The sequence below is a fragment of the Alligator mississippiensis genome, chromosome 3, assembly GCF_030867095.1.
Source record: "Alligator mississippiensis isolate rAllMis1 chromosome 3, rAllMis1, whole genome shotgun sequence".
Classification (NCBI taxonomy): Eukaryota; Metazoa; Chordata; order Crocodylia; family Alligatoridae; genus Alligator; species Alligator mississippiensis.
Window position 1 is genome coordinate 121,799,578 of NC_081826.1, and position 11,218 is coordinate 121,810,795.

Genomic DNA, 11,218 nt, shown 5'->3' on the forward strand with positions numbered 1-11,218 from the left:
GCATCAAATCTTGGTGCTGTTCTGGAGTTCGCCCATACATCTACCAATCCTGCATTTTTAATCATTTCCCTCAGGATTCGTGCTGATGTATTTATTGCTTCGCTGGTGCTACTTCCCTCCCTGTCTCCTTCTTCTATCACAAAATTGAAGTCATCGACAATCATTTGTTTCCTCCTGATCCGCCATGTAAAATTCTAATTGCTGGAATAGTTCTGTCTGTTGGGCACTTTCTGTGGGCACGTAAACATTAAAGATTTCTATCTCTTCTTCTCCCGATATTACCAGTCTCAGTAAATGCTCGCACACTCTCTCCTAGAACTGTTTTCTCAGTATTCTTAAGTTCTTTATCAGGAATGCCACTCCTGCTGCTGTACTGCTTTCTGTTCCTGACCACCATGATGGGCCCTCTGTCCATCTCTTTTTTAAATGTTTGTAATCATTCTCCACTATTATTCCTCTTTCCTGTCTGCTTCTAATCCTTGTAAAATGGGCTCTACTTTTTCCCATTTTTCATTGTTGAAATACTTCATATATTTAAGGATATTGCTATAACCTCCGCCGCAATCTTTCTCAGAGGTCTTCCGTGCTACTGCTCACTGTCATTATGTTGTGTACTTTTCCTTTCAGGCATTTTATTATCCTTGGCCTGGTTTTCACCTTCCTATTCAGAGCCGGATCTTCTTCCTCTGTTGTCTTCTCTCTCTCATTCTTGTCTTCTTTGTCTCTCCACATTCTCTCTCTCTCTGCTGCTTTCTCATCTCCTTTCTCTCCCTTATATCGTCTTCCTCTGCACATTTGATCATTTTCCGCCTCTTTGATTCTAACTGCTTCTTCCTTTTCCCTTTCAGTTTCCCACCATCCTCTTCCTGTCCCTTTCCTTCTTCCATTCTCTGTGTTTCCTCAGCCTCTCCATTTTCCCTTATCTCCATCTCCGAGTTATCTGTGTCTTGCTCCACCACCTCCTCTATCACTTCTTGCCCAGCTGCTTCTGTTATGATGTCAGCGTATGGTCCCATCCCCATCTCCATCTCTTGTGGTGTTTCTTCCACTGCGTGGTTTTCCATTTCCATTCTGTCTTCACCCTCCAAGAGTTCTTTTTCCTCCTTATTTGCTTCTTCCATGCTTCTTGCCTTGCTGGCATAGGTGGTCGGGCATCTTTAGGTGCCCTTCCTTGTTAACATACTGTACGTTTTATTTTCTCCTGACAGCCTCTGGCCCTTTGGCCTGTCCCATTACAACTGTAGCAGTGGGTTAATGCACAATATGCTGCTATATGCCCCACTTCCTCACACTGGCTCCATATTTTTGGCCGTCCATAATACGTTACATACCCGCTGTGGGGCCCTAGCTGGATGACTAATGGCAGGTGCCTCACCCCTCCTCTGATGAATTCATTACTCTTGAGGCCCCCATCCATATTCTGTACTTATCTAAGACCCTCTCCACTGTCTCTACTCTTTGTACTCTCTGTCCCACCCATCTTATTATGTCCGCCTTATGTAGCACCTCTAAATATGTCTTTACTATTATGACTCTCTCCGAAGTTTGCTTCACAGCTAGGGACTTAATCCCCCTCAGCACTTCAATATCTTCTATTTCCCTGTACAAGTCCCAGAACTCCTCATAGCCCTTTCTCTCCCAAAATGTGAATTGCCACATTCTTTGTTTTGGACTTGTCAGCACGCTTGTCAGTTGCTACAGCTTTACATTCAGTGTCTCAGATAATATGTGTCCCAGGGGAGCTGGGGTTGCAGGAGGGCCGCAGCCAAAGGAAAGCCTTGCTTACCTTCTGCAGAGCCTGAAGAGCAGGAGGAGACGTGCGCGGCAAAACCACTATCACGGCTGGTCAGCCTCGCTTATATTCAGCTGGGGCCTGGCAGCGTGGTTGCAGGAGGGCCCCAGGCCAAAGGAAAGCCTCGCTTACCTTCTGAAGAGCCCGAAGAGCAGGAGGAGACGCGCACGGCAAAACCACCATCACGGTTGGTCAGCCGCTCTTATATTCAGCTGGGGCCAGGCAGTGTGGGCGAAGGACACTGCCCGGCATAAATTAAAAGCTGCCCTGAGGATATGGTGGGGCGGCAGACGAGTGGAGGCTCAGGGAGGGAGCCCTCACCCAGAGGGGCTCAGCTGCTGCGTCAGGCAGCGTGGAAAGTCGGGGGCGGAGCCAGGAGAGGCTCTGACAGCGGAGCTGACAGAGTCTGCAGCGACTCTGACAGCAGAGCCGGCAGGAAAGCCAGCAGTGAGGCCAACAACAGAGCCGACAGTGTCGGCAGTGACGCCGGCAACAGAGGCAGCAGTAAAGCTGGGAGCGATGCCTGCGGAGGAGCAGGCAGTGATGCCGGCGGAGGAGCAGGTGGCAACACCTGCAGCTGGGCTCACAGAGAAGCTGGGAGAGAGGCCGGCAGCGACGCCGGCAGAGGTTCCAGCAGCAGCACCTGCAGCAGAATCGGCAGCGGCACCAGCGGAGGAGCCGGTTACAGATGCAGGGAAAGCAGTGTCGGGCAAACCGGCGCTGAGATCAAAGAACAAGACTGCAGTAAAGCCTCAGAGAGGAGGTAATGGGGCATGGCCAACGGGGACCCCATCAGGCGTCGCCGGAGGACGGCTGAAGACCCCAAGGAGGGACAGAACAAGTGGCGGACGGGGCCCACTACAGCCCTAGGATAAAAGACTGGGACTCAATACCTGAGTAGGGCGAGCCACCAGGGCTGAGTAGCTGGGCACAGGGGGATCCTCAGGGACCATAGGCCAGGGTACCCTTCGTGGCCTCCTGGCCCAGCAGCCTTAGTGCTTCAGTTATCACGGTGGTGGGAAGTGCACGTTAAGTCCCAGGGATAAGGCGTTAGGAATTCGGATCGGTGGAGCCAGGTCGGAGGACTTCGAAGTCCGTGCATCAAGACATGGCCCAAAGACACTGGCACATAGCTGGCAGGCCATGGAAAGAGGTCGGGTAGAGCCAAGAATGCCTAAGGGGCCTGAAGACCGGCAACCCAAGGTGGCGAGTGGCCGGGGTGTAGGGAAGGTCGGAGTCCCGTGAGTGCCCTCCGGGAGGCTCGACAACTCTGGAGGCTGTCTCAAAGGGGAACCCCTCCACTGAGTTAACATTCAAAGTCGTGGCAGGCGAGTCAAGGGGAGCCCCTGACGTCAGCTGGGGTAGTCTTTGGGGTCCACCCGCAAGTCCAGCACAGGTGCAATCAACAGTACGGGCTAAGGCCGCACGAGAGCACCTAATCGAGCAGAGGCGGGCACAATATGTTTTCCATAGAGGCATATCTGGCCACATATGTATTCCCTTGTGCCTGTTTATCGATTAGGACTACCTCCACCCAGAGCAATGGGTCCCCACTGTTGTCCCCAAAGGACAGTGAGTTCGTGCCCAGTGCACTTGTGTCAATAAACACACAGGGGTGAAGGATCCAACTTAATCTTTATTTCTGCGCAGAAAGTGGTGCTTGGCAATCGTTCGCAAAGCAAGCACCCACACCCCAGTGGGCGTCTGCCTTATATAGCTACGTAACAGGTTAAACTTGCTGATGTGATGAAATGTATAGCAAGCCCAGCAAGTAACGCCCCCCTCCAGCTCCCCCCCAAGTAACCCCCCTTCCAGCTCCGGAACTTTGTTGATACAGCTTTTCCTTCTAGCGAGGCCAGCAATCAGCAACTACGCAACAAGCAATCTCCCCCAGCCTAAACAACCTACTCTATGCCCTTGGTTAGATAAAATACTTTTTCAAAACATACAAAGCTGTTCCCTGGTTAAAATGCAGTGAAAGTCCAGGGGTGCTTCATCAAATCTCCCCTTCGAGGCTATGGCCTTTATTGAAAAAGCCCATAGTCCTCGACTATCTTTCTCATCTCCAGAAATCTCTTCGCTTCCTCCCGATTATTTTGGATCGGGTTTGTAACTGATGATTTTACAAACATCACGCGGTGAACGGGGGAAGAAATTGATTTCTTGAGTACCTCACAACACATTGGCGCACACTGTATCCCACAACAGATTATCAAGAAAATACACATACTTGCCACAATTAATAGGAAAATTTGCTTAAGCCATGAAAAGTTAGGAAGCCAAGAAGTAAGCCATGAGAAGTCAAACCCTTCCCCTTGCTTAATGTGGGACAGAACCTTTTTTAACTTCTGCACTTTTGACTCTATCAACTCGGAGTTATTTGTCAAATTAAAACAACACATTCCCTCGAACTCTTCACATCCGTGGTTATGCCTCAGCAACAGGTAATCTATGGCTGCTCTATTTTGCAGAGTAGCTCCTCTTAGTTCTTTCATTTCAATATTGAGGGCAGCTAGGGCCTGTGAAGTTGTATTTAGGCCCTTTGCCAGGGCACAGGCCACCTTACCAAGCTGCCTTTCAGCGTCCACTACTAGGCCTGGCACCCCTACTAGGAAAACTTCTAAGGACACTACCTTGGCCTCACTCAGGAGGTTTATGTCACTATCACAGGATTCATCTAGCACCTTCGAACCTCTCCGGTGACGCTTACTAGAGGCATACCTGGTAGCCAGACAGTCAACCGGCCTAGAGCACAAGGGCCTCCTGTGGCATTGGCTGGGATATATGAATAGGCAGTCTTCCCACAAAGGAGGAACCACCCCCGGGGTAATATAACATGAACGTAGTTGCATGATACATTAGTCATGTCTGAGCAATTGAAAATTTTCGTTTCTTTGGTTAGGCTTTTGCAAGCTTGGGTACAGTTCACAAAATTGGCACAGCTGGTGTTACCAGGGGAGGTGACTGTCAACAAATCTATTTCAAAGGTACTAGCGTTTCTTTCTGTGGTAATGGTTCCCCCCATGGAGTTGTTAGTGTAATTGATTGGACCTCCTATTCCCCCAGATGCGAACCAAGTCTGATTCCGGAGTGCTTCCATTGGAATGGGCACCCCTATAAGGCATGACGTGAAAATATCATCAACTGATATTCCACCTGCCAAACAAAAATGAGTGACATTTAATACGTCCTTTGCCAAATGAACCCACACATTTTGATGCTTATTGAACCTTTGATGCACCAACCCCTTAGACTCTAGAAACATTACACCTATGCAAAGAACTACTTTCCACATGGTTGACGTTTAAACAGAAATTTAAGTCCTTCTACTGGCTCTGCTGTCCAACGGTGTCCGTTTATGTCGGCTTCTGGTGCGACACTCTCAGCCACTTCTCCTGCCGGTGGTACTTCTGGTGCGGCCTTCACCCGGGTGTAGTGTATCCACAGCTTTACCCCCTGAACTTTTACTGCAGCGTGAGTGGTGAGAATCACAGGATACAGTCCCTTCCACCTGGGCTGAAGCGGCTCGTCTTTCCACGTCCGGACCAGCACTTCGTCTCCGATCTGGAACTTGTGGACTGGTGTATCTAGAGGGAGTGGAAGTCATTCCTGGACATACCTGTGGAGAGAAAACAATACAGCAGACAAAGAATACAAATAATCTTTTACCCAACCTTCCCCTTTTACATGCATTTGACTCCCATGCGTCACCACTGGATTCTTAGGATATGGCTTGCCATACATTAATTCAAATGGACTAACTCCCAATTTAGCTCTTGGGGCTATGCGCACTCTAAGCAAGGCAAGAGGCAGAGCTTTGGGCCATTTCAACTGAGTTTCCTGGCAAAGTTTAGCCAGCTGTCTTTTTAGAGTCTGATTCATTCGTTCCACCTGTCCACTTGACTGCGGTCTCCATGCTGTGTGAAGGTCCCATTGTATCCTCAGAGCCCGGGAAACTGCCTGGGTCACTTCTGACACAAAGTGTGGCCCTCGATCCGAGGCTAATCCCTCTGGGATTCCGAATCGTGGAATCATTTCTTTTAGCATCACCCGGACCACTTCTTTTGCTTGGTTGGTTTGGCACGGGAAGGCCTCAGTCCATCCAGTCAGTGTCCACGAGCACTAACAGGTATTTGTAGTGTCCCTTCCTGGGAACTTCAGAGAAATCTATCTGCCAACATTCTCCTGCTAATAGTCCTTGCCTTCCTGCTCCTGGCGGAGGTTTGGGGGAAATCTTAGGATTGTTGGCACAACAGACAGGGCATCTACGCACTATCTGTTCTGCTGTTTTTCTTATCTTAGGTCCCACTGCAATTCTTTGGAGACCTTGGGTCATGGCGTCAGCTCCCATATGGGTGCTCTGGTGGTACTCTTGGAGCACTTTGCTAAGAATCAGTTTTGGCATCAGGACTTGTCCTTCAGGCAAAACCCACCATCCATCTTGTTGTTCTTTGCTTCCCAATTTCTCTACGAGTTGGTTCTCTTTTTCAGTATATTTGGGAGGTTCCTCAGGTAACACTACCTGAGGCATTAATGCCAACATTTGAGTCTCTTGAACTTGTCCTCTAGCTGCCTTCTTCGCCGCAGCATCTGCTCGTCGATTTCCTTTAATAACGTCAGCATCTCCCTTTTGATGGGCCTTACAGTGCACCACAGCTACCTCTAGTGGTTCCATCATGGCTTCAAGTAATTTCAGGATCTCTGTTCCATGCTTTACTGGGCTTTTACTTGTCGTTAAGAGTCCTCTCTCTTTCCATATAGCTCCGTGGGCGTGTAAGACTCCAAAGGCGTACTTCAAATCCGTGTATATAGTGGCTATCTTTTCTTTTGCCAAATGGAGAGCTCGGGTCAGTGCAATAAGCTCAGCTCTCTGTGCAGAGGTATTTGGAGGCAAGGCCTTTGCTTCCATGGTATCCCATGATGTAACCACGGCGTATCCCGCCTTTCGGGTTCCATTGTCCATGAAGCTGCTTCCATCTGTGTAGAATTCAAGGTCTGCATTAGGTAGTGGGGCATCTTTAAGATCCAGCCGGCTAGCATACACACTCTCAATAGTTTCAATGCAATCATGCTGTAATCCTTCGTCCTGTTCCAATGGCATCAACGTAGCTGGGTTCAGGGTACTAGAGGTTTGCAACTGGATGTCTCCTTGATCCAGGACAGTCACCTGGTACTTAGCCATTCGTCCAGGGGAAAGCCAGGTTCCCCCCTTTGCATTCATCACCGTCAGCACTGAATGTGGGGTATACACAGTCATCGGTTGTCCTAAAGTAAGTTTCTTAGATTCCTTTACCAGCATAACGATAGCTGCCACTGCTCGCAGGCAGGCCAGCCATCCCAAACTAGTGGGATCCAATTGTTTGGAGAAGTAGGCCACTGCTCTTTTCCAGCTACCTAAGTACTGGGTCAGCACTCCTGATGCTACTCCTTGGTGTTCATGTACATAAAGTTGAAATGGTTTACTCAGATCGGGTAGGCCCAGGGCCAGCGCTGTCATAAGGGCCTGTTTGATAGTGTCAAAGCTCTTTCGGCATTCTGCCGTCCATTGCAAATCTCCCTCACTACCAGTAGTGGCCTCATAAAGAGCCTTGGCTATTAGTCCAAAATTGGGGATCCAGATCCGGCAGAATCCTGCCATACCTAAAAAGCCTCGCAACTGTCTCTTGGTCTTTGGGACTGCCATCCGACAGATGGCCTCTTTTCTTTCAGGGCCCAACATCCTCTGGCCTTGTGAGATGTCAAATCCCAAATATCGTACCTTTTTTTCTGTTATCTGGGCTTTCTTTCGAGATACTCGGTATCCAACCTGTCCCAGGAAGTTTAGTAAACTTACGGTCAGCAGGTGGCACTCTTCCCTCGTTTTTGGTGCAATTAACAAATCGTCCACATACTGTAACAGGGTTCCTGATGTCCCTTTGTCCCACTTCTGAAGGTCGGTACTTAAGGCAGTGCTGAAAATAGTGGGACTGTTCTTAAAACCCTGAGGCAAAACTGTCCAGCACAATTAGGTTTTTCTCCTAGTACTCGGGTCTTCCCACTTGAATGCAAAAATCTCTTGGCTGTCTCTTTCAAGTGGGATGCAAAAGAAGGCACCTTTCAGGTCCAGGACTGTGAACCTCTGTTCCTCTGCAGACAAAGTAGTCAGCAAAGTATAAGGGTCCTTCACCACCGGATGAAGGGTCACTGTGACCTTGTTCACAGCTCTGAGATCCTGCACAAAACGATACTCATTACCGTGGGGTTTTTTTACAGGCAAAATGGGGGAATTGAAAGATGATTGACACTCCCGAAGTAAACCATATTTAAGGAATCTCTTTATCAATGGTTCCAGGCCTTTCCAACCTTCTATTTTCAATTGATATTGTAGCACCCTGGGCGGGGTAATTCCTGGCTTTAAATAAATGCTTACAGGGGTGGCCAGTTTGGCTCTTCCTGGCTTCTCTCCCGCCCATACCCATGGTACTACAGCTTCTTCTACTTCTGGGGGAATTCTCCCTTCCTCCCCCTCCTGCAATAGGAGACACACCTGAGCCTTCCAGGCTTCCTCAGTTGGTATCTTCATAGTAATTTTCCCCTCCGAAAAGATCAATTGGGCCTGCAATTTGCACAGCAAATCCCTCCCAAACAAAGGTATGGGGCACTCAGGCATATACAGGATCCTGATGAGACACTTTCTTGCCTCCCAATTTGCATTCCATGGGTGGCACAAAAGGACGATACGTCCGCTGGCCGGTGGCTCCAATTATGGAGATCTTGGTTTTTGATAAGGGTCCTTTAAAATTGTTTACAACTGAATGCGTGGCTCCACTATCTACTAGAAAGTCAATAAGTTCTCCCCCTACTTGCATTTTAACCAGGGGCTCGTCGGGGGAGACAGAGGTTACTTCAGTGTTAGCACCCAGTCCCCATCACTCCTGCTCAGAACCATCCAACATCAACAATCTTTCTTCCTCCTCTCGTCTCTTCTTCTCCCTCTTGGGGCACTCATTTTTCCAATGCCTTTCCTGCTTGCAAATAGCACACTGATTAGGTCCCAGCCTGGGACCCTGGCCGTAGCCTCCCGGAGCATAGCCCACGCCTCCTCTATGCCCTCTACTTCCCCTGCCTCGTCCCCGACTCCTCTGATCTACAATTGCCACTGCCAACAATGATGCTTGTAACGACGCCTGTGCCTTTATTCTCTTATCTTCCTTTTTCTCCTTAACATGATCTCTGTTGGAGTATACTTTATAAGCAATCTCAATCATTTGGCTGATGCTCATTCCAGCTGCTCCTTCAGTCTTCTGTAGTTTTTTCCTAATATCTGGGGCTGGCTGTCCTATAAACAGTGTGTTAAACATCTTGGCATTTTCTGGCAGCTCCGGATCTAAATCCGTCCACTGTCTGGCTGCCTCGCATAACCTCCCATAAAAACTGGATGGATCCTCTTTCGGACCCTGCTGCACTTCGTACAATTTAGACAAATTTTTCTGCTTGGGGATAGCCTCCCGGAGAGCAGCCAGCACAAACTCCCGATACACCTCTAACTCCTTCCGGCCCCCTCGGGTGTTGGGATCCCAGTCTTGATTTTTCTTAGGGCAAAGTTCATCTACATCACCGGCTGGGTGACGCTGCTGTGCTATCGTGCGTGCTTTCTCTAAGACAAACCTCTTTTCTTCTGGAGTCAGAAGAGCGGCTAGTAAGGCCTGAATATCTATCCAGTTTGGTTGGTGGGTGAGGAAAATAGTAGAGAACAACTGGGCCATTGCCTCCGGATTCTGGCGATATTGGCCCACAGACTGTTTCCAATTTATCAAGTCTGCCATGCTGAATGGCACATGGACAAAAACTGGTCCACCCTCAGGACCCACCGCTTGTCGTAAAGGGGCCTGAACTACTGGTTGGGCCCCTGATTGTAAGCGACTCGCCACAGGGCTAAACGCCCCATCTCCTACAGTCCCTTCTACCACCAGATTGCTACCACCCGCATCCGCCGGACCTGGAGACGGCAACCCAAGGCTGGCAGGGGAGGTGGGGGACGACGGACTGGACGAGCCAGCTGGGAGTCCCTGACAAGCCATTACAGGTGCAGTGAAAGTCCCCTGTGATGACGCATGGCTCACAGGATGAGACAGGGGAGCCATGGGAGCAATTAGCAACTGCACGTCTTCCTCCTCCGGCTCCTTTGGACATACTGTGGTGACCCCCCGTAAAGCCATTACCCCACTTCCCCTAAATATCCCACACAACTTTTGTGTAACCTCATCCCTATACAAAGTCATATATGCCTCTACATAAAGCATCTCATCCCACTTCCCTTGGCGCCTACAAAACAACTGTAACTGCAAGATTGTGTTATAATCCAAAGACCCATTCTCTGGCCAGGCTGCACCATCCGCAAGTTGGTACTGTGGCCAACATGTATTGCAATACCAAATCATCTGTTGTTTTGTCATAGGGTCACTTCCAAACTTTGGCCAATTTTTCAAAATGCATCCTAAGGGACTGCAGGGTGGAATCTTAGACTGGTTACTTCCCATTATCCAACTACCGGAAGGCGACAGCCGCTCAGCCTCAGAACCAAACTGATTAAAGGGAGTTCATGGGGCTGCCACCCGATCTCACTCGCCTAGGGCGTCTACACGGTCGGAACTTTCAAAGCCGTCTCTTTCCCAACCTGCCCAAAATATGGAAAGAAGTACTCACCAGTCCGTTGAAACCTTCCTCGCCCCACCTGATTAAGTTGGTCCTTCAAGCGTTGCGCCGTTGTGCCCCTCCCCGACTCCGTCAGGCAACCAGGAGACGGTCAGACCTCCGACGAATAAGGTCGGTGGCGCCTGGCCCTTGCGCCGTCCACAGTTGTTGCCGGAGCCGAAGAGGTGGATCGGGCAAGGCAGTCAGCTAGTGTCCCATCTGGGTTGCCAGAAATTGTTGTCCCCAAAGATCAGTGAGATCGTGCCCGGTGCGCTTGTGTCAATAAACACACGGGGTGAAGGATCCAACTTAATCTTTATTTCTGCGCAGAAAGTGGTGCTTGGCAATCGTTCGCAAAGCAAGCACCCACACCCCAGTGGGCGTCTGCCTTATATAGCTACGAAACAGGTTAAACTTGCTGATGTGATGAAATGTATAGCAAGCCCAGCAAGTAAAGCCCCCCTCCAGCTCCCCCCCAAGTAACCCCCCTTCCAGCTCCGGAACTTTGTTGATACAGCTTTTCCTTCTAGCAAGGCCAGCAATCAGCAACTACGCAACAAGCAATCTCCCCCAGCCTAAACAACCTACTCTATGCCCTTGGTTAGATAAAATACTTTTTCAAAACATACAAAGCTGTTCCCTGGTTAAAATGCAGTGAAAATCCAGGAGTGCTTCATCACCACCATAGTCTCTCTGTTTTCTCCCCATTGTCGTGGAAACACACGCAGCATACTTTTGGGTCAGGTCAGCAGA

At 49.5% G+C, this 11,218-nt stretch overlaps 1 long non-coding RNA gene across 1 annotated transcript; it reads right to left on the reverse strand.

The window, feature by feature from the left end:
- Positions 1-4,274: 4,274 nt before the first annotated feature.
- Positions 4,275-10,888, reverse strand: LOC132249367 (uncharacterized). The gene is made up of 2 exons (XR_009460836.1): positions 10,478-10,888; positions 4,275-5,411 (listed from the first exon to the last, which is right to left on the reverse strand). It is a non-coding gene; the product is annotated as an uncharacterized LOC132249367 (long non-coding RNA).
- Between the last annotated feature and the right edge of the window lie 330 nt (positions 10,889-11,218).